The sequence below is a fragment of the Ursus americanus genome, chromosome 21 (assembly GCF_024610735.1).
Source record: "Ursus americanus isolate L20-20 chromosome 21, mUrsAme1.1.p, whole genome shotgun sequence".
In the NCBI taxonomy this organism is placed as follows: domain Eukaryota; kingdom Metazoa; phylum Chordata; class Mammalia; order Carnivora; family Ursidae; genus Ursus; species Ursus americanus.
Genome location: NC_142147.1, coordinates 43,357,963 through 43,380,107, shown reverse-complemented (window position 1 = coordinate 43,380,107; position 22,145 = coordinate 43,357,963). Strand labels below are relative to the sequence as shown.

Genomic DNA, 22,145 nt, shown 5'->3' with positions numbered 1-22,145 from the left:
ACCCGGCCCTGGGAATGCCTGTGGTGCTCAATAAATATTTGCCAAAGGAACAAGTCAGTGACTGAATGAATTAAGGAATTCGACATCAATCTACATCAAATCTCTTCCCCCCCCAGACGGAGTAAATGTGGTGTAATCTCCAGAAGAAAAGAAAGCCCTTAGGTAGCGTGCAATATAATGCGTAACTGATCCCAAGGCACCCAAATGATTTCATGCGTGCTAGTGCTCTAAAGAATTTATGACCCAGACAACAGCGCCTGGGGTCAGAGCTCGCCCCTGACGAGGCTACTAGAAGGAGAGCCTCTCCAGTGGAGCAGAGCCCTTTTTGTTCTTTTGTCTAGGAATGGGATTTCAGATCAGAAGAAATTCAGATGCTCAAAAACCTCTTGCCCCAAGCATAAGGGTTTAATCCCCTGGCGTGGAGCAGGAACTCTCTAGAGGCTGTAAGTCTGAAAATACGTGGCCAGTGAAAGAGAACAAAAAAAGGAAATGTCAACAACACCCTAGAGTCATCTCTCCCTGGTTACATGGGGTGACACACACAGGCTCCACCTGGCCAAAGGTAAGGCCCGCAGCACCTGTGCCTAAACAATGAGAGATCTGTGACAGTTCATCTATTTATTCCCGAATCCAAGACAAGGCTTGCCAGTAGCGGAGACCAGTACACGTCGAATGAATGAACACGAAAACAAAGACGACTTGAATCACCGAAGGAAAAAACTGCCGATCAGAAGCCCCCAGCCCAGTTGTTCGATACTCATTTCTAATGTAAACAAAAGTTCAAAAGAGTCGGTACCCTCAGGATACCTGAATAATAGATGAGGGAGGTTTCTCTCAAGAAATATTCCAGCTAATAAATGAAGAGGAGGACAGAACTACAAATGTCACAATTTTTGCAAACCCCAAGTGAAATCATGGTCTAGGAAATGGTTATTTACAGCCATTAACCCTACAGAACATGACAGAGAGACACCACGGGCTTTGCCCACTTGCTGACGGACAGAACACGCAGCAACAGCCAGAAAAATTGACCACCATCCCCGCCCCTGAAACACACACAAATGTGTGTGTGTTGTGTGTGTGTGTGTGTACATCTCAAATCTGAATCTGATCCAGGCTCCAAACGCAACCACCCATTTGCAGGAAACACAGGGACAGAAGAACGAGTTCGCCGCCACCACAGAAATACTATCCCAGACACAGACTATGGGAGATCTACACAACAAATCGCAGGGCTTTCCTCAACAAATAAACTATACAAAAAAGGGGGGATGGCGGGGGTACCCATAGATTAAATGACACTTAACAGGCATGTGAGCCAAATCCCACAGCGGACCTTGATTGGAACAAATCGATTCTAAAAAGACATTTATGAGATGATCTGAAATGTTAACACTAACTGGATTCTAGATGAGGTCAAGCTATTATTGTTAGTTATTTTAATGAGGACTATAATATTGTCATTGTGCCCTTAAAAAAATTCTTATCTTTCCTAGATAAAAACTGAACTATTGAACTTTAAAATCATCCTGTGGGGGTGGGTAGTGGTCCTGGTTAAGGAAAGTTGAAACTATTTACTTTTTTTCACAAGGCATCTAGAGGTGATTAAGAGAGCTGGACTCAGAGAAGACGGCTCGTGACTACTGTCACTCCCAAGGGCTAACGACCGGATGGCGTCTTTCTCCTGGGGCTTCATGTCAGTGTAGGTAAAGCCAGAGTCCTCACTGTGGCCCCCATGGCCACGCAGATCGCCCCCGCTCATTCCCACCCTCCTGCTCCCCTCCCCTGCTCCCTGTACTTATTTTCCCCCAAATGCTCTTCCCCCAGATACCCACGTGACCCCCGCACTCCCCTTCTCCACCTCTGCTCCAATGTCATCTCCTGAAAATGGCCTGCCCTGACCCCACCCTCTACAACCACACCGCATGTCTTCAGAAACCAGAGAGCACCCCGTGCTACTTACTCTCATTGTGTGTGCCCTCCTTTATTGTTTCTCACACCTATTCTCTTTTGGACTTACTACACACTCCTTGTTTCTTTACTATTTATCTTCCCTTTCACAATGCAAGCCCCACAAGGCTGGAAACGTCATCTGTTTTGCTCGTCACTGTCTTCCCAACTCCCACAACAGTGCTGGTACAAAACAGGTGCTCAGGAAATATTTGTGTAGGGGCGCCTGGGTGGCACAGTGGTTGGGCGTCTGCCTTCGGCTCAGGGTGTGATCCCGGCGTTATGGGATCGAGCCCCACATCAGGCTCTTCCACTATGAGCCTGCTTCTTCCTCTCCCACTCCCCCTGCTTGTGTTCCCTCTCTCGCTGGCTGTCTCTATCTCTGTCGAATAAATAAATAAAATTAAAAAAAAAAAAAGAAATATTTGTGTAATAAATCAGAGAATCAAAAGAGTCATCATCTTGAGGTACCATCCTGGTTGTCTGGCAGCTGCTTTAAGAGCCATTTTTAGGAAACACATCTGAACTAGTAAAGCTGCTGGCTGCCTAATCCAATAGCGAGTCTCCCCTTTTAACTTAGAAATTTTTTACCTCAAAACAAGGGCATGTGAAATAAAGACTACACTTCCCACACCCCTTGCAACTATATATGGTACTGTGATTAAGTTCTGAGCAAGAATCTGAAAGTAGAAAATTTGTGTGCTACTTCCATTAAGACTCTTTAAAGAGACAGGGGTGCCCAAATTCATTCCTTCTTTCCTGCTTGCTGGGATGCAACGGCTGGAGCCTGAGCAGTCATATTGAATCATGAGGTGGCAGGACAGGATGATGGATCAAAGAGATAGAAGGAGCCCAGGTCCACGATAAGAATGCAGCACTGGGCTCCTTTATGTGATAGAGAAATAAACTTCTATCTTGCTTAGGCCACTGTCATTTTGTTTTATATGCAATTTTCTACTACATGCAGTTGAACCTAATCGAACTGATACATTGGGATCAAAAAGCTCTGCACAGTGAGTGGGGTGGGTCCTATAACTACACAAATATATAAAAATGCCCACAAATTGAGGACTACTCCAAAGAAGAGAATCACCGTGAGCTGCGGATACACAAAGAGCTATCATGGAGTTGGTGGGCAGAGGGCAAGCGGGGGTTAGGAAACAACCAAGGAAATGACATAAGAATCACAAAATTTTAAATTAGGTTAAATAGGCTGCTGCCCCAGGATTAGTAACCGGAGTACAGCTGACCTGGAAATGATTTTCAAACCTGCAGGTTTAAACTGCGCAGGTCCACCTATGTAGTTCGTACAGTACTATAAATGCATTTTCTCTTCCTCGTGATTATCTCAATAACATTTTCTTTTCTCTGGCTTACTTTAAGAATACAGTACATAATACATATCACATACAGAAGGCGTGTTAACCAACTCTTTATGTTACCAGTAAGGCTTCCAGTCAACAGTACGCAATTAGTAGTTAAGTTTCTGGGGACTGAAAAGTTATACACAGAGTTTCAACTACTCCGTAGATATGCGCCCCTAACCTCCACAGTTTCAGGATCAAGTGTATATAAAGAACCCCTACAAATCAGTACTAAAAAGCAGCAAAAGTGATGAGCAAGCTACAACCAGGAGAAGAAAGGTAAAAGATATTCTGCCTTATGAGTCTTTGGAGGAATGGAACTGAAACCACAATGAGATTTCATTTCGTATCTGGCGAAAAATAAAAAAGCTTTACCAAACCGAGCCCTTAGTTAAGGCAATGTTCAGAGAACAGTCACAATATTTGGCCAAGTCAAAGATGCTCATATCCTACAACCCATCAATCTGGTGCCCACTACATACCCAAAGGAAATTCTTGTCAATGCATACTAGGAAATCCATGGGACAACATTCACAGTAGCCCATGAACAGCAAAAAATCTAGAAACCAATGAAATGCTCTTTGGCATGCAAATAACGAACACAAAAATGTGGTATATTCAACCAGTGGAATATCACATTGCAGCAAAAAACAGAATGAACTACAGCTACACAAAAAGTCTGGATCAATCTTAGAATCACAGTATTACGTGAAAAATGCAAGTCCCACAAGACTATACATCGTTTGTAGACAATATCATTTGTATAAAGTTCAAAAATAATTCTTTTTAAGATAAAGAATGATAAACAACAAATTCAAGATGGTGGTCACCTCCGGGAGAGCAGGCAGGGGATGGGAGGGGAAGTACCACAACACAGGTTCACGTGTTATTGCTAATGTTCTCATTCCTGGGCAGGCAGTAGGCTAATGGCTGTTCATTGTAACAGACATTTTTGGATGAACCCCCAAATCCCAGTGTATGGTGCACCAAGGATTCTGATTAATTTGATGTTGTGTGCCCAAAGGCCATTTTTAAAAAATGGAATGCATTTAGAAAGAGGTGAGGAAGCATGTTCACCAAGTGACTGACAGATGGGACCAATGAGGCCGGAAGCAGGAGTGGAGGGGATGAAGCAGTAGGTGGTTTCTGCTTCATGTTTTGTTCTGCCGTCACTCACATATTCACTTCCACAAGAAACAGTTCCTGTAATAAACTCAAAAAGCATAGCGCAGTGGTTCACAACTCCGGAGCCAGACCACCAGAGACCGCATGTCGACTGTACACTCCCTGGGAGGGGGGGTTGGCTATGGCAAGTTACTTAACTTTGTGCATCTGTTTCTGTAATCTGCAAAGGGAGGACAGTAACAGTGCTACTTCATGGGGCCATCGTGAAGACTGTGTGGGTTGGTTCATAGTTCCTCTACACGAAGTAAGTCCTTAACGAGACTGGCTATTATTATCATTAGTCAACTTCAAACATCTACATGGGAGACGTGAGCTGAGCGATTATCTAGTCAAGGCCAGCAAATGATCAGTGTTAACCCCCAGAGGGGCTCCCTTCCCCAAGACCTGCAGCCTCTCTAAGAGGCCCGGTGTGCCGCCCCTCCCAAGTACTTACTGAACAGATGCTAAATGAATGCATGCTGCCTCACTGCCTCTTAGGCTGTCTGGACAGACCACTTCTAGATGTCTACTCGCAAGCCCATTCTCTCTTCTTCTTCAGTACTGACCCTTCATTCAGGGAGGTGAGAAGCCCGGCTTTAAAAACTCCATTTCCAAGACTTCCCCGTAGCTAGGGGTGGTCATGCTATGGACTGCTCCAGCCAAAGCGACACAAGTAGAAGTCAGCTAAAGATTTCAGGAAAGGTTGTGGTTTCCCAATAGAGGATCATCTCCCTTCCTTAAGAGTTCTGCTTCTTTCTGCCTGTAACGAGGATGTGGGGCTGAGGTGGATCAGCCTTCTTAGCACTATGAGGTGAAGGGCAGCAGCGACACACACAGAGAGGAGCCTGGGACACTGGAGCTATGGTGAGCTGTGGCACCACCTTCTCCTGCTCACCTCGGCACTTGTCCTTACGTGAGAAAATGAAGGCTGTGGTAGTCTCTAAAGATGGTCCCCACTGGCCCCACCCCTCGGAACTCAAGTCCTATGTCAGCCCTCCCATGCTGTATCTGGGCTGACCCTATGACTCACTTTAGCCAACAGAATGAGGCTGAAGTGAGCTGGGCCAGTTCTGGAAGGAGGCTTAGGAAGCCCTGGGCTGCCATGTTGTAAGTCCAGCTACTGGCTGGCAAGGCCATATACAAGAAGAATGGAGACGACGGAGGTGGCCCAGCCATCCCCAAGGTGTCATGTGAGTAAAACAGCTTGAGCGTTCCAGCTCCATCCACCCTTTGTCTGCAGCCACCTAAGAAACCGCAGTCAAGACTGGCAGGAGAGCCATCCGCATGGGCCTCAGTAAACCCGAGTTTGTCATTTTAAGGCCTTATGTTTTAGGGTGCTCGTTCTGTAGCAACAGAGAACTGGAATAAACCTCTATCTTGTACACCGCTGTACAAGTTTCATGAAGCCAAATACGTTCCATAATTAAAGGACAACCCATCGATCCAAGATCCCCACCAAACCTCTCACATACTGATAACAAAGGTTCTTAAAACGAAAAAACACGAACCTCCTCTCTCTCTTTTTGTAACAAGTATTCATTAGGCACAACTGATCTGTATTAAGGGTGATGAATCTATTAATCACTTTTATAATTAAAAAGCATTTAAAGCAGATAGTTCAACATTGTGCTGGACCTGGTGAGAACCCTCAGAAAATACATCTCCTATCTGGGCCAGAGGTATCATTATGTTAATGCTACTTCATATTCGTTCTCAAAGGCTGAGAGCTTAAGTTAACAAGGTGGTGAAGCAGGTTGGACGCCTGCAATCTAATTAAAGAAGGCTATCAATAAAAATAATAATTTGGGGGAAAAAAAGCCAGAAACAAAGGGAATGCACATCAGGGATGGCCTGGCCAAATAAATTATGGTACACCCACACCACCATGTGTTACTGCAGCCATTAAAAAGAGCAAATGTGAGTGCTACCTGAGAACTTGGAGCCGTTTCTACATGGTATCGCCATGTCAGAAAAGCCAAATGCAGGAAAATGCGGGTAATATTATCCCTTATGGGATAACATTTCTCTCTATAGGATTATACAACCATGGGGGAAAATGAGGAAAGACCTATACAGTACTGGATTGTTACTATGAGTGCAGTATTGGGGGAGGATGCGGACATGGAGGAGGGGGCAGAGAGGAGTCCACAAAACAGGGACAGAAAAAAATTTAAAAGGGGCTTGGAATTAATTCATAATTATCACCCCCATTTAGTGAGTGCTCTCTATGCATTAGACACAGTGCTAACTAGGTCACCCGATCTCACTTGAACTTCTCATTGAAGGCAGGAACTATTAATTATTCCCATTTTCCAGATAAGGAAATGGAGGCCCAGAGAAGGTAAGCACTGTGCCCAGAGCGTAGGCAGTGCTGGGACTTGAGCATCATGTGCAACGGTCTCTCAGGAGGGACCCCAACCCGACTCCAAAACCGCTGCACTTGGAGCTCTAAGGGCACAGTTAAATGCTGTAGGAGCCGCTCCGCTGGCACTTCGCACATCCTTAATATAGCAAGCAGCAGGCCCAGAGGCGTGATGATATGTGATGCAGCAAGAGGTCCATCAGCACCTCAGTCCCTCCGTGTCTCATGCTGTTGGGAGAAATCCGAGAGGGCCACTGACCTGGTTCCAAGGAGCCTGGGGAAGCCCTGCCCAGGATATTTTTACAGAACCAATTGCTGACACCAGGAGCCAGAGGACTGATGAGGTGTCAGCTACGACACAGACTCCTCGAGTTCACCGTTTAATTAAATCTGTTCAGCCCCAGAACGAGAATTATTGCCTGTGAAAGCAGGGAAGACCAATGAAATGTGCCTAGCTGGTTAATTCTTATTTCCAAATCATTCCCTGACCTTACTGCAGGAACACCAAGCAGGACGTGGTGACAGAGCGGGCTTTCCATATACACAGGAACATGTGTGCATATGGGTGGTGTCTCCGACAAAGCTTGCCCCACCTGAATTAACATGCACACATCCTCCACACTCACCAGGGCCAAGGCCGTCTGTCCCCTGCCACGTGAATCTGGGCTGCCTGGGTGAGCTACAGGCAGGGCCCGGACTGTACACACTGGAGGGGCTGAGGGACAGGAAGCCAGAAGCCTGGGTGCCTCAGGCAGGCCCAGTGAGGATCAAAGGGAGGGTGTGGGTATGCCACCTCCCCACAGCTGCAGGTTTGGTGACATTCTAACTCAAACCCCAAATGCGGACAGCCATCCATCGTCGGACAATATTGCACCTGATATCATAAATTCATTCATAAAATAATTTATCCCACACCTACCACATGCCAGGAACTGCCCTATAAGGATAGAGACAGAAGTCCCTGCGCTTTTATGGAGCCTACAGCTGGGGTGGGGGTGGGGGGGCAGATAATAAACAGTATGTCAAGTGGTAATAAATGCTCTGAAGAAAAATAAAGCACAGTAAAGGGCTAGGAGTCAGGGAAAAGGTACTATTTAGGAAGGACAGAGGCCTCATGGACAGAGTGACATCTGAGCAGAGACCTGAAGGGGGAGGGAGTTTGGGGGATACTGGGGGAAGTGTTCTAGGCAGAGGGACAGCCAGGGCAAAGGCCCTGAGGGAGGAACAGGAGGAGGCCCGAGTTCTGGAGTACAGCCAGCGGCAGTTAAGAAGTCAGAGATACAGCCAGGGAATTGGGGGGGGGGGGGTGATGGTTGGGGTGGGGGCACAGGGACAGCTGACACTGAGCACCACTCAGTGCCCAGGCTGTAAGCACTTTACATAATAAGATTCATTGGAAAGGTGAGTGGGTACTGCTCCTATTTCCCATTTCTTCAGATGAGGACAAGGAGGCCCAGAGAGGGAAAGGAACCCGCCTGAGATCACACAGCTCCTCTGTACCAGGCTGGGATGCCCCACGGCCCCTGGCACAGAAGTCTGCATCCCACAGGAGCTCAGCATTCACGGACTGATTCCTTCTGGTGGGGAGAAATATCCTCCATTTTCTTCTCACTCCCTCAACACTCCGCCCACCTTTCTTCACAGTTAGGAGCGGACAGGTAAACATTTCATGACAGAGAAGGGGAGGGCGGAGAAAACAAGAAAGCCACCAGTCTAATTCCCGAAACCGAGAAACACATTATTACCTTTCTTTGCTCTACAAGTTACCAGCAAACTTGGCAACCATCACTCACCCCAGAGCCGGCCTGGAACGCACCCGGATCACAGAGCCGGCAGGTGAGCGGGCAGGTGGCTGCGGGGAGCTGGGGGCCGCGTCCGCTCCCGGCGAGGGGCAAGGCCACCTGCCCGAGCGCGGCGGGCTGCGGCGGCCCCCGGCGGCTGCCTCCCCCGGCCCCCGGCCCGCTGTGGGTGTCTGGAATGCGGAAACGAACCTGCCGCGCCAGCTCCCAACAGCGGCTTATTCAGCAGCCGCAAGCACACGCCAGCCGCGGAGTTTCCCGCGCGGGGCGGCTCGCCGAGAAGCGAACCGCCGCGCTCCCGAGGAGGGTTCTTCGCCCACAGTCCCTTTGGAAGGGCGGGGTGGGGGGGAGGGAAAAAAAGAGCTCCTTACTCACCAGACACGTGGTCTGAGGAGCCTGAATGGGCTGCAGAGAAAGCTCAAAGGTAACAAAGACGGCTCGCCTGTTAGCGCCGACCCACGAGCGGGCCACCTGTTCGCCGACCGAGCCAGGGCTGGATCCGTGCCCACAGCCGCCCCGGCCTGGCGCCCGCCCGCTTCATTCACAACCTCACCATCCAAAGGTGGGCTCCCTCCCCCGGGGCGGACTCCCCGCCCGCTCCCTGCCCGCCAGCTCTCTCGCTCGCAGAGGCAACACAGCTTAATGATTAAGCACCGCCGCTGGGCCTCTCCCGCCGGCTTTGCAAACACAGCCCAATGGCTTTGCCTAATAATAACAACGACCAGAACCTGAGGGCCCTTGCACCAGGCACCCTTGTAAGCACTTCACAGGAGTTCTCTCCCCCAGCCCTCACAGCCAGCCTCCTAGTGTGCACTATTATCATTCCTATTTCACAAGTGAGAAAGTTCAGGAAGAGAAGTCACAGGTTGGAGGGCACTCCCCAAGAAAGTGGTCCGTGGGGGGGGGGGGGGGGAGGTAACCCCAGAAGAGCAGCTCTGGGTTTCCAGTTTTAACCACTGCACCAGATCTCCTTGCAAGATGAGAGACAGGTCCCCCCACTGGGCCCTAGTTGCCACATCTGTAAAATGGGGTGAATTTGAGAGTTAGTGAGGTCTGTAGAGTGAGCACTTAGCCTAACCCACAAAAAATGCTCACCAGCTATCAGCTACAGTTATGACATGCTGCCCTCAGATTCAATCAGATTCAGCCTCTACCTTCAAAATAGGGGGTGATCATGGTCACGGTGTTTAAATCCTGGGCAGCTGAAGGGGGAAAAAAAGATTCTTACTGCCCTTCTTTTCATTCACACACACACAAATACTGTTGACCCCTGCACATGAGTTTGAACTGTGCAGGTCCACTTATATAGCTCTTATAGTACAGTACTGTAAATGTACTTCTCTTCTTTATGATTTTCTCAATAACATTTTCTTTTCTCCAGCTTATTCTAAAAATACAGTATATAATACAACATACAAAATATGTGTATGTGATCGGTAAGGCTTTGGGTCAACAATAGGCTATTAGTTAAGTCTGGGGGGAGTCAAAAGTCATATACAGATTTTCGACTGTATGGGAGTCGGTGCCCCAACCCCCAAGCTGTTCAAGGGTCAACTGTACGGCGTGTATTAAGTGCTCGCTGTGGGCCACTGCAGTGTTCTAAGTGCTCTATATACTTCAACTAACTGAATCCACCCAACAACCTAGAAGTCAGTACCACTACCAACCCCACTTTAGCCCACACTCGTTCCTCAGTCCGTCTGTAGTCTTGCAGGGCAGTAACTTTACACTGTGTCCATGAGCGGGAGCAACAGGCACGCACAGGAAACCTCAGTCTGCGAAATGAATGGTCACTTTCACGACTGTTGGAAGGAGAGGGCGGGCTTATTAAATGGTAACTTAATTATTCAATTAATAAGTCCCATTTGTTGGGGCACCTGGGTGTTAAGTGTCAGCCTTCGGTGCTCAGGTTGTGATCCTGGAGTCCCAGGATTCAGCCCCAAGTCCCGCTCCCTGCTCAGCAGGGAGTCAGCGGCTCCCTCTGCCCCCCCACCCGGCTTATGCGTGCGATCTCTCTCTCTCAAATAAATAAATAAAATCTTTTTTTAAAAAAGTCCCATTTGTTAATAGCGGAGGTCATACTTGTGAGCACTTATCATGTGCCAGTGACTGGGGGTAAGCACTGGACCTGTATCCTCTCCTTTTATCCACCCAGCCACCTTACAAGCCAGTCCTCAGAAGGGAAAACTGAGCCTCTGCCAGGAGCACCTTGCACAGCAATTGGTCAAGAGCAGAGAGAGAATCAAGTGTTTCTGAGCAGAGCAAACGCTCTCAAACACGTGCACACTGCCCTCAGACTGCTGCCTCATCACTCTCAGCTTGCATTTGCCTGGATTTTCAGACAAAATATTAGATTTCTTGGGCGCCTGGGTGGCTCAGTCGGTTAAGCATCTGTCTTCAGCCCAGGTCATGATTCCAGGGTCCTGGGATATCGAGTCCCCCGCTGGGCTCCCTGCTCAGTGGGGAGCCTGCTTCTCCCTCTGCCCACACCCGCCCCCCCCACGCCCCACTCGTGCACGCACGTGCTTGTGTGCACTCTCTCACACACGAAAATGTATGAATAAAATCTTTAAAAAAAAAATACCGGATTTCTCAACAAGACCAACATCTCCTATGGTACAGGGACTGGGTGCACCTTCTTGAAGGTGGACATGAGTAGAAAACAAAAGTGATGTCCTGATTCAGGTAATTATAAAACAAAGTGTGTAAGTACACTGACATGAGAATATACGAGTGTGATGCTTCCACTTTGTTTTACTAACTTCTGCAGCAGATCCAGTCATTTGCCTACCAATTCCAACCCCCTCTCCAAGTCCTTTTCTAAATAGTACTCCAATTTTATTTCTGTAGCCACTCTCCTCCCAGCAGTCATGTGCTTCAGGTAAGGATGGTTCCGGCCTCAGCCCTGAGAGTAAATCCTGATCTGTTCTTGCCTGTGATTTGCCCAGGCATGGTCATATGCCACAATGCTGGCCAATGAGATGTGAAGGGAATCTGAGAGTCGGATTGTCCAGGAAAGGTTTCCTCACTTGTTAGAGATAAATGGTGAGTAATAGATAGATGCCCTCTTTTCGCTGCTAGATACAGCCTTGTCAGGGTGTGACAGCTGGGGCTGTGGCAGTCACCTTGTGGCCACGAGGAGAGTCTGAGGACATGGGAGACAAACCAAGGATGGCAGAATGGCACAACTTAGAGGGCTTGCTTAGAGGCATTGTGAGTCAATCCTGGTGCTGCCAATCTATGGGCTTTTTTGTTTCGTGAGATCATAAATCTGACCAGGCCACTATCATCTGGGTTTCCTATTCCAGTAGGTCAGTGGTTCCCAAAATGTGCTCTCAGGTCTAGGAGCGCTAGTAGCACCTGGGTACTTATCAAAAATGCAGATTCTTGGGTTCCTGGGTGGCTCAAGCGGTTAAGCATTTGCCTTCTGCTCAGGTCATGATCTCAGGGTCCTGGGATTGAACCCCATGTCAGGCTCCTCGCTCAGCAGGGAGTCTGCTTGTCCTTCTGCCTCTGCCCCCCCAATGTGCTTTGTCTCTCTCAAATAAATAAATAAATAAATAATCTTTTTTTTAAAAAATGCAGATTCTCAAGTCAGACCTATTGAATCAGAAACTCTGGGTGGGGTCTGGCAATCTGTGTTTTAACAAGCACTCCAGGTTTGGGGGTTGCAAACCACTCCAGAAACGCACAGTGAGTTCAGAGTGAGGCCTCTGGAGTCATACTCCTTGGGTCCAAATCTTGTCACTACTATTTTCTGGGTGTGCGACCTTGGGCAAGTTATTTAAATTTAATTGTCTCATCTGCAAAAAAAGGAATAATAAGAGTACTTCTCTTACAGGGTTGTTGGGAGACTTGGATGAGTCACTCCGTGGGAAGCGCCTAGTACGGTGACTAGCATAGGGCAGACATTATATAAATTACCTATTTGCTGCTGCTGTTGTTGCTACTACTATTGTTTGCAACCAAAGGCATACCAACTGACACAACCTCCTCACTGAGCTCCTCCAAAGCTGGGTCCAAAACTCCTTTAACTTTATTTTACACCCAGAACCCAGCCCAGTGCCCTCGGCTTCTAGAGACATGAGACTGTCTGGTCAGTGCAGGGATGTAGCACACAGGAGGGGCTGAAGGCCTCTCTCCATCATTCCCGGACCTCCTTCTGTAGCCTGAGCCTCTGAGATCCCAGCAGATATCCCACGGACACCCCAGGCTGGGCACTCTGCCAGCTACTCTGCCCAGTTAGTGATCCAGAATGCCCAGAAGTTCTGCCCGGCCCCAGAGAGCACCCCCACCACGTGAGTCATGCCAAACATCCGGCAAGAGTCCAGGGGTGCCCTTCCTTCTGGGAGCTCTCTGTGATTTCAAAACTGGTAGCACTAAGATGCAGAAAGCCAAAGAATGACTAATGCCACCCCCAGGTAAGGTCCCAGCAGAAGAGGTACCCTCTTGTCAGGCTTAACAGCAAGACTGGGTATGGGGCTCTGGCAGGGGCAGGGGTTCTGTACTCACTGGTGTTGTCGCTGACACTGTTGGGCTACACTGACAGAGCTGTGTAGGATGCAGAAAGGGGGAGGGGGTCCTGACCTCTGACCACTAACCCCTGCAGCAGGAAAGCACCGGTCGATTTCTCAGGCTCTGGAAAGCTATTAGGCTGAACCTCATAAAACTGCCAATACTCAAACACTCTGGGCTCTGCAAAAAGGTAATTTCATATGGTTCAACCGAATACAAGCCAGGAAACTCACTTAATGCAGTGTCAAGAAGCTGGTTGCCAGCAAGAAACTGGGATGGTGGTGGCCTCTGCGCACGGGAGGTGAGTGCCTTATTTTTGTTCCTTTGATTCCATGCATATGTGGTGACTTTTCAAAACTTAATGAAATGTAATAAATCACTCAACCCTGCAATATCTTCCCATCTCAAAAAAAAGACAAACTTGTACTGGATCCTAAGAGATCACCAAGCCTGTCACTTCTCTGCCCTCATTCCCCTGCTCTGGCCACATGGGCCTCCTTGTAAGCTTCTCAATCTCACCAGGCCCATGTCTCAGGGCCTCTGCACTGGCTGCCCCCTCTGCCGAGACACCCGCACCACTCACACTGCCTCATCTCCTTCAGGCCTGTACTCATGTCACCTCCCAAGGAGGCCATCTCTGGCCACGCTGTCTAAAACTTCAACACCCTTCCCCCTAATACTTCCTATCCCCTTTCCCTATTTAATTTCTTCTGCTTAGTGCTTATTACCACCTGACACAGCATACATCTTCCCGAGTTCTCTTGTTTACTATCTGAATCCCCTACTTGAATGACAGCCCCAGAAGGGGAGAAGCTTTTCTGTCTTGCTCGCTGCCATCTCCCTAGTTCCTAGAAGAGTGCTCTGCTCCGTGAATACCCACCGAATGCCTATGCTGAAAAATCACAGTATTTAGGGTTTGCCACCCTCAGACCCCACATGCGCAGGTCTACACTGGCAACACGGGAAAATCAAGCTAAGCTGGTGACAGTGCCTCCTCATGTTTTCACCACACTGGACTCACCTCAAAGCCTTTGAAAGGAAAAGAAAGGACAGAGTTGAAGAGGATGCTGGGGGCAGAAGGCGGAGGAAGCCAGAGGGCTGCAGAAGGAGTTCTGCGTTCCTGCCCACACACTGAGAAAAACCGGGCACTGGAGAAAAGAACGAATCAGGAGACGAACAAATGCCAGCCTCTGGCAGGATCAGACCAGCGCTCCTGTCCCTGTCACCTATGTCTACCTACCTGGCAGGCAAACGATAAGCAGAGACCCCCAAACGAGGGTGTCCTCTTTTCCTGCCATTTCCACACAAGGATTTCTGCCACATTCAGATTAAGTGAGAGTCCCCCAAAGAACAAATGCAACAGGAGTCTCTACATATGGGGAGTAGGGGGGTGTATATATGTGATAAAGGAGTTTTAACTGCTGGCTGGCTGAGGAATATTAGGTCCAAGGCACTGTCACAAGCTGCATCTTGCCCCTTCTGCTGTCAAAAGTCAGAACTGAAAGGGGGCACCTTCCCTGCCTCCTGCTGCAGTGCTAGAGGCAAACCAAAGGCTGGGTTCTGGTTCTCTGTGGGGCCTTAACAAAGACCCATCAAAGGAAGGATCTGTGCATGTCTGTCCTGAGGGGAGGATTGGGGGAGGATCTGAAGCCTCCTGTTGAAACACGTCTTAGGAAAAAATGTGGGAGGGGCCCCCGAAGTCAGGTGGTGGAAGAAACAGATCTCAGGAAAGTGGGACCTCTGTAAACTGCCTCAGAGGGCCAGTGCCACTGCGGCCAGTACTCACAGCCGGGCATGTGTGTGGCCACTGGGACCTTCACTGGTGTCCTCACGGCTCCCAGATGCTGCTTTACCAAAGGGGGTTTCTAAGGCCTTGGGCCACGTATTGACCCCCATAATGGAAACAACAAGAAAGCCCCAAAACCCTGTTTTTATTATACAAGTGGACTGGGCAGAGGCAAGAAACTCCCCAGACCTACACTTGAGCTTGAAATACACAAATTCCAAGTGAAATTTTAGTCCTTGATTCTAACTTTTCATGGAGAGACATCTCAAACACAAAAAGGTGAGAAAAGAGTATAATAACCCCCCTTGGCTGTTTCAACAGTTACTTCATCTCTTCATTCACCCAGACACACTGTCCCTTCCACTCCCAGCCCGTCCACATTATTTTGAAGCAAATCCTGGACACCTTACCAGTTCACGGTATTTTAGAATGTGGGTCTTAAAGATAAAGACTTTTTTCTTAAGCAGAACCCCAGTAGCATTATCGCACCTAAAAAAAAATCAGAATTCTTTCATAATATCAAATAACCAGTTAGTTCTTGTTAATTTAAAGAAAGGGGAAGTGCAGGTTCCAGAATCATAGAAAAACCTCACGTCCAGAGTGGTGTTCAAGCCTCCAGGCCCAAAGGGGCTGAGACCTGATGCAGGGCTATCCCAGAACAGGAGGACAGAGACCACACGTGGAGTGGAGAGGCTGAAAGAGTTAGTATGGTCCCGCTTGCCCACCCCATTCGTCCATCTGTCCTTCCGCAAGAGACCAAAGAGTTAGTGTTTAAGAGCCTGGACCGGGGAGCCAGTGGCTCGGGTTTGAATCCTGGCTGGGGTACTCAGCAGCTTTAGGACCTGCACTTCTCAGGACCAGTTGCCTTATATGGGAAAGGGGAATAATAACAGAACCTACCCCACAGAGTAGTGATGAGGATTAAATGAGAAATTACATGAAAAGCACTCAGAGCAGTGTGTCTATACACAACAAGAGCTCGGCGAACGCTAGCTAGTATCATTACTTCAGCCGACAGACACTTTACTGAGCTTCTGTCACATACCAGGCACTGTCTAGCAGCAGGAGACGAGAGTGGTGAAGAGGTTAAAACCTTCATGAGTCACCACCTGGGGACAGAGACTGGCACCAGGCCACTACCTGGGGACATGAGCAAACTGAGAAATCTCCAGTACCTGCCTTGTTTGGGTAGGAGGCCCAGATTCATCCTGCCCCTGAGCAGGGGCACCCTGAACCAGGCGAGTAATTAGAAGTCTAGAACAATGACTCTCAATGGATGAAAGAGGAAAACCACTGTGGCGTCCCCCTTGCCCCCATCCAGCAATACCTCTTTGGATCAGAGCAAAAGCAAGATTCGTGCACTGGGGAAGTGCTGCTGTCACTGGGCTTGCTGGAAGGTGTCACACAGCTCTCATAGAGAGCCACAGCCTCGAGGGACAGAGCCAGTGGGGAAAAGAGGCTTCATGCCCAAAGAATTAGAATGAGCTTTCAATAGGCTGGGCCCTTTTCTTGCCTCCCTCACTGTCCCTGCCCACCCTCCTCCTTAGTCCTCAAAGTCCCTTGTCTTTCCTGGGAGATAAGACCTGTTTCCGCTGAACCTAGAGCTCAAAGTAAGGAGTGCAAGTGTCAGTCACTCACGTCTACAGCAGGACCCCAGCACCAACATGGCCTTGAGGATTGTTCCTGGCAAACTCTGGGAATCCATTTTGTGCGATGAGTCCCTCCTGTGACTTTTATTGCTCAAAACTCAGAGCCCATCTCCCTCAAACACTAATACAGCAGAGACGACAGAGATTTAAGAGTACGGTCTCTGGATCAGAGTTCAAATTCTGCCTCCAGCACCTCCGAACCTTGAGCAAGTGGCCTCTCGTAGACAGACCGCAGCTCCCTCAGCTGTACAACAGGGATCATCATGGTCCCTGCCGGCACGCACCGCACGCACGGCACGCACGGCACGCACGAAGCACAGTGCCAGGCCCAAAGGCACCTATGACGGATGACAGATGGGAGGTTAGCTATACCTGCCTATGGTAAATACGCTTTTCAGCCCTCATGCGCCTTTATTCAACAAGATACGACAGGGACGGCACCTCTGATCTATCGCCGCGAACTACCACCCTCGATTTCCATATGAGTCTCATACCCTATGCCCACATTGTCCAACACATGTGGCTACTGCGCCCTTGAAATATAGCTGGGCAAATGGAGATAGGCTGAAGGAGTAAAACACACATTGTATTTTGAAGACTTAATGTGAAAAAAAAAAGTAAAACGTCTCAATAATTCTTACGCTGATTTCATGTGAAATGATAATATTTTAGATGAAATAAAATATATTATTAAAATTAATTTCTCCCATTTCATTTTACTCTCGTAAATGTGGCCATTATAAAATTTTCAGTTCTGTATATGGTCCACATTGGTGGCTCACACTGTATTTCAAATGGACAATACTGCTACCGACCCTTGGGAGTCAGTGTCTTCTTACAGGACTTCAGATTGTCAGTGTCTGGCATGGTGCCTGGCACACAGGCTAGGTAGGAAAAAAATGTTTCCTAGATGGCGGGATAAAAGATGCTCTCCTCTTAAAAGCACCCACCACTGTCTTCACATCTAGCCAGGCCTGCCCTTCTTTCAAACAACCCATAAAGCCCAGGCTATGTCAAATCAAAATGGACACAGTCATGGTGATGGGAGCAGGGTGCAAGGGCCCCCACAGGTCCAGGTAGCTCTGTAGTTGCTGGGCTGTATTCTGATACTGTGACAGTCAAAAAAGCTGGCCTAGTGCTTAGAAACACTCTTTCCCCTTTCAGCCCAAGTCCCTCTTCAAAGCTCACCCAAATGGGACACTCACCTTGCTCACTCTCCTTCACACCTCAAGCATGCTCACCCTTGTTTTATTTGAAGACAGGCTCTGCTAAAGAGCCTTCAATTCTGAAACAACCAAACAAACCTCCCAACAGAAATTGACCGCGTTGTGTCTGTCAGTGGAAATGATGCCACAACCTCCCCAGACCACTCACAGTGCCACATGAATGATGTACTAAATATAGGCCACAGCGCTCTGCATGTCAGACAACTTGGAAAGGAAATGCTGCATCCACATCGTAAACTTGCCTCAGACTCGTAAGGAGGGCCTGGGAAGAGGAGCAATTTGGCATGTGGGCAGAGTCTAGAGTCTGGAATTGGCTCCTCATCTGTAAAGTGAGTCCCATGCACGTATCTACTTCATGGGAGTCTTGTGAGGATAAGTGTGAAATGCTTAGAAGAGCAACTAGTACAGAGTAAGCATTAAGAAATGTTAGGTGCTATTAGAATCATTAGCCAATATTTTACAAAAATTAAAGTAGCACGAACTTGAAAAATGGGATTTCGCCTTTCTCCAGCCACAATGATCCTGTTTTTGTAGTCAACTCACTCCCACCTCTGGGCCTTTGTATTTGCTGTTCCTGCTGCCTGGAATGTTCTTCCCACAGCTCTTGGCACATCTGGTGCGTCTTGCACCTGCAGGCCTGCCCGTAGCATCCGAGTTAAAGTAACCACTCCTTCCCCCCCACCAGCCTGCCCTATCAGCCACTCGCTAACCCCTCACCCTGTTATTTCCTCAATGATACTTAAACCATCTAAAATTACCTTGTTTATCGCATGCCTCCTCAGCTAGAATGTAAACCCTAGGACAGTGAGGATCTTACCTGTCTTGTTCACTGTCCAAATGCTTTCAGTCGCTATGCTCTACTGCCTATGTACCAGAACGCTTACTGGATTTGTCTTTGCAAAGGTAAAAAAAAAAATACCAGAAACAACCTAAATGTCCAGCGACAGAGGAACGGTAGTGTAAAGCATGGTCTCCTCATACTGAAGAATGCGGATCTAGCTGTTAAAAAGAATGAGTCAAGCGTGCCTGACTGGCTCAGTTGGTGGAGTATGCAACTCTTGATCTCAGGGTTGTAAGTTTGAGCCCCAGGATGGGTATAGAGATTACTTAAAAATAAAATCTTAAAAAGAAAAAAGAAAAAAGAATGAGTCAGATCTGTATGCAATGACTTGAAGGGATATGACCTATTATTAATTGAAAAAAAATCAAATTACAAATACGTGTGGTTTGATCCCTACCCCTCCTTTATGGGGGAGTGGCGAGGGAGAAGGAAAAAAACAATCATTAGATGCATATATACATCCTTACAAGCACAGAAAAAGGCAAGGGAGAGCGTCTACCGAACTTGCCAAAGGCAGAAAGCATATCCATTGTGTTCACTACCTCATCTCCAATCCCAACCGCAGATGCTTAATAAAGACTCCCTGCCCGAGTAAATAGTTACCTTCAGGGGAGGGGATTTTAGAGTGGAGGGCGGCACCTACTACCTTCTTTATTCATCTCCGTGTCGTTTGACATGTTACACCAAGCCTGTATATCTCCGCATAACCTTTTTAAGGACAAATTCAACCCATTCTCCCACACACGAATCAAGTCCATGACCAGAGCAGTCCTAAGCAACAGGAGCAGTATCAGTCTTAAAGAAAGCACAGATGCACGAATTGGTTCAGTAGCCTCTCATTCTAAAAGCTAAAAACAAACACTTTAAAGGAGATCACTGTTTGTCTTATTAAAACATAAATATATTTAATTTAGATTTTGCAAGTTAAACACATGACAAGGTTAAGCTGTTACCATAACCGGTGTCATTTTTTAAACCTAAATTTGAAATCTACCAGTGAAATATGTTTACAGGAAAAAAAAAGCACCAATTACTGAACATTCTAAATTCCATTTTTGATTTACCACCTGACAACTGCAATGTCTGAAAAACAGGCTCACATTTAACTCTTAGACCATTCCACACAGACTGCTAAAAAACCATGTGCTGTTGTCACTAACAATTAAGACCAAGATTTCTTTAAAAGTCACTACTCTATTTCCTCAGATTAAAAAAAACACTTAGGTAAATTTGGTGGCCAACACAAATGTGACTGAGATCACAGGTTCCCATCATCAAATGAAATCACAATGACAGGTTTCTGCCAACAGACTTAAACCTACACGGGGATATAATAAATTCCCTTGCCAGCCTCTTCCCCGGCATGTGCACTGCCTCCCCAAATGCCCAGGATGGCTGCCTTCCCATTCAGGATATTCTAACTCACCGACACAGTATAACTTTTGAGAAAGAAATGAACAACTTACCCACATCGGTAGAAATGAGCCCCCTCAGAATCCAGGCCTTTTTGCCACACCTGTAGCCACTGCAGTCAGCCCAAGTCTGTATTGTCTTTTCCAACCCTTAATAATGTTTTACATGCATTAATCCTCGGTGAGCCGAAGGAAATAACTCAACCTTACCAGAAAAAGGCCATCTCCAGTGACTAAGGTGGACTTTCGGTGCCCACGAGATGGGAGACCATCATGGGCCAATGAAATGGTATTTCTTTGAAATGGCAGCTCCATCCTTCTTGCCAATCAGCTGGACCTGGGAAGGCTGCCGGGAGAAGCCCAACTCCCAAGTTTCTGGCTTGGGCAACTGGGTCACAGTTGGCCCATTTGCCGAGATGGAGACTCCTGGGTCTGGGAGGAGAAGTTTAGGTTGAACATGTTGAGATCATGGTGTCCAAGGGAGAGTCACCAGGGGAAATCAAGGAAGCAGAGGCTCTGCACCTGGAGCTGGAACTCAGGGAGCTAATACAGCTTCGAGACAGGGTCAAATGCTTGCAGCCCCAGGGTGGTACATAAAGCACTGGGGTAAATGTGCTGGCTTGGGGGGAAGAGTGTGGGAGAGGTGAGCAGGGGGCTGCCGACAGCAGGCCAGTGCCATCTCTTCTCAGGCTCCTACACGGTACATGTTCCAGAATTTAATCTCTGGTGAATAAAAATTAGTGGGGGAGCACTAACTTCATCCCTGCTCTGCTCTGTATATAACCAAAAGCAGCAAAGGCCTATTAAGAGAAACAAGATATGTTTCTTAAGTGCTTACTATGCACCCTGCCCTGTGCTAAACGCTAAACATGAATTATCTCCTGGAATCATCAAAACAAGCCTGGCACAAAATCCTGTGACTACCATTTCACAGATGGGACACTGAGGCTGGGAGTGAACGTGTGGGGGAGCTCAGGGCTGTCATGTCACAGCCCACAGTTAGACAGTCTCTGGGCCAGATGGAGAACATTGAAGAAGAACAATTATAATACAGAAGAGCTGCTACTTAGTAAGAGATGGCTCTGGACTAGGAATACAATCTCAGCAAATCCTTACAACCCGGTGAGATGATGTTGTCATCCCATTTTACAAACGAGGAACCTGATGCTGCAGGAGAGGAAATCAAGTAGATCAGAGGTTTTCCACCGTGGACCAGACCTAGACTACAGCTAGAGCCCCACCCTCAGAGGGTCTCTGGGACGCAGGAAAAACGCTGAATAAATGGTACCCTTTATTGAATGCTGACTATGTGCCAACTGCTGCTCTAAGCACTTTACAACCAATATTCTCAATGCATCCTCAAAACAACTCCTTGAGGTGGCTGCTATTAAAATCCCCATTTTACAGAGAGGGAAACCGAGCCACAGAGGGGTGAAGTCAGTTGCCCAAGGTCACACGCCTGATAAATGGCAGAGCTTAGATTTGAGTCTGGGTCTCCACCTCCCAACCAAAGCTTAAAATAATTTCAGTTAACAGCAGCCACCCTGCACTGAGTGCTAACTACGGACCCGGCCCTTTACACGCACACCCTCAACTAACCCTATGCTATAGATAACACCTTCACCCTACTTCTTGGGAGCCAACAATAGCGCAAATATGTAGTAAGTGTCTCCCATGTGCCAAATGCTTTATTCGCCATATCTCAACATCTCAACAGAATCCCCAGCAAAAGATACTCTTCTTCCCGTTTTACCGAAGGGGAAACTGAGGTTCGGTGCGGTTTCCCTAGATCGCAGCTCCCGAGTGGCAGAGGCAGGACGCGAACCCACCGCTACCCGACTCCCACTCCATGCTCTTCCATACAGTGCTGGGTAGCACGTCTCGAAAGTTGAGCCATGCGGGCACAGGTCCGGTGAGGTCCGGAGGGCGCGAGTCCCAGCGCCGCCGCCCCCCACAACCGGTGCCCATACTCGGCCGTCCGCCGGGTCTCCAGCCCGCGCTGACCCTCGGGGTCCGAGGGGACACCGATTCCCCGCCACCCTTGAGTGAGGCCGCGCCTGGACCCGAAGCCACATAC

The 22,145-nt window shown here is 48.1% G+C and overlaps 1 protein-coding gene across 6 annotated transcripts in view; it reads right to left on the bottom strand.

Annotated features, from left to right (window-relative positions):
- Nucleotides 1–22,145, bottom strand: part of SIPA1L3 (signal induced proliferation associated 1 like 3) — a 225,285-nt gene that overhangs the window by 202,597 nt on the left and 543 nt on the right. Inside the window, exon 1 of one of the 6 annotated variants that reach the window (XM_045786081.2) lies at nucleotides 8,832–22,131. The exons of 3 other annotated variants lie outside the window; for them this stretch is intronic. The gene's annotated coding sequence lies outside the window, so the exon portion shown is untranslated. Of the gene's footprint in view, nucleotides 1–8,585; nucleotides 8,803–8,831; nucleotides 22,132–22,145 lie in introns of those variants that run through there. 2 more of the 6 variants (XM_045786062.2, XM_045786071.2) reach the window with 2 other exon arrangements.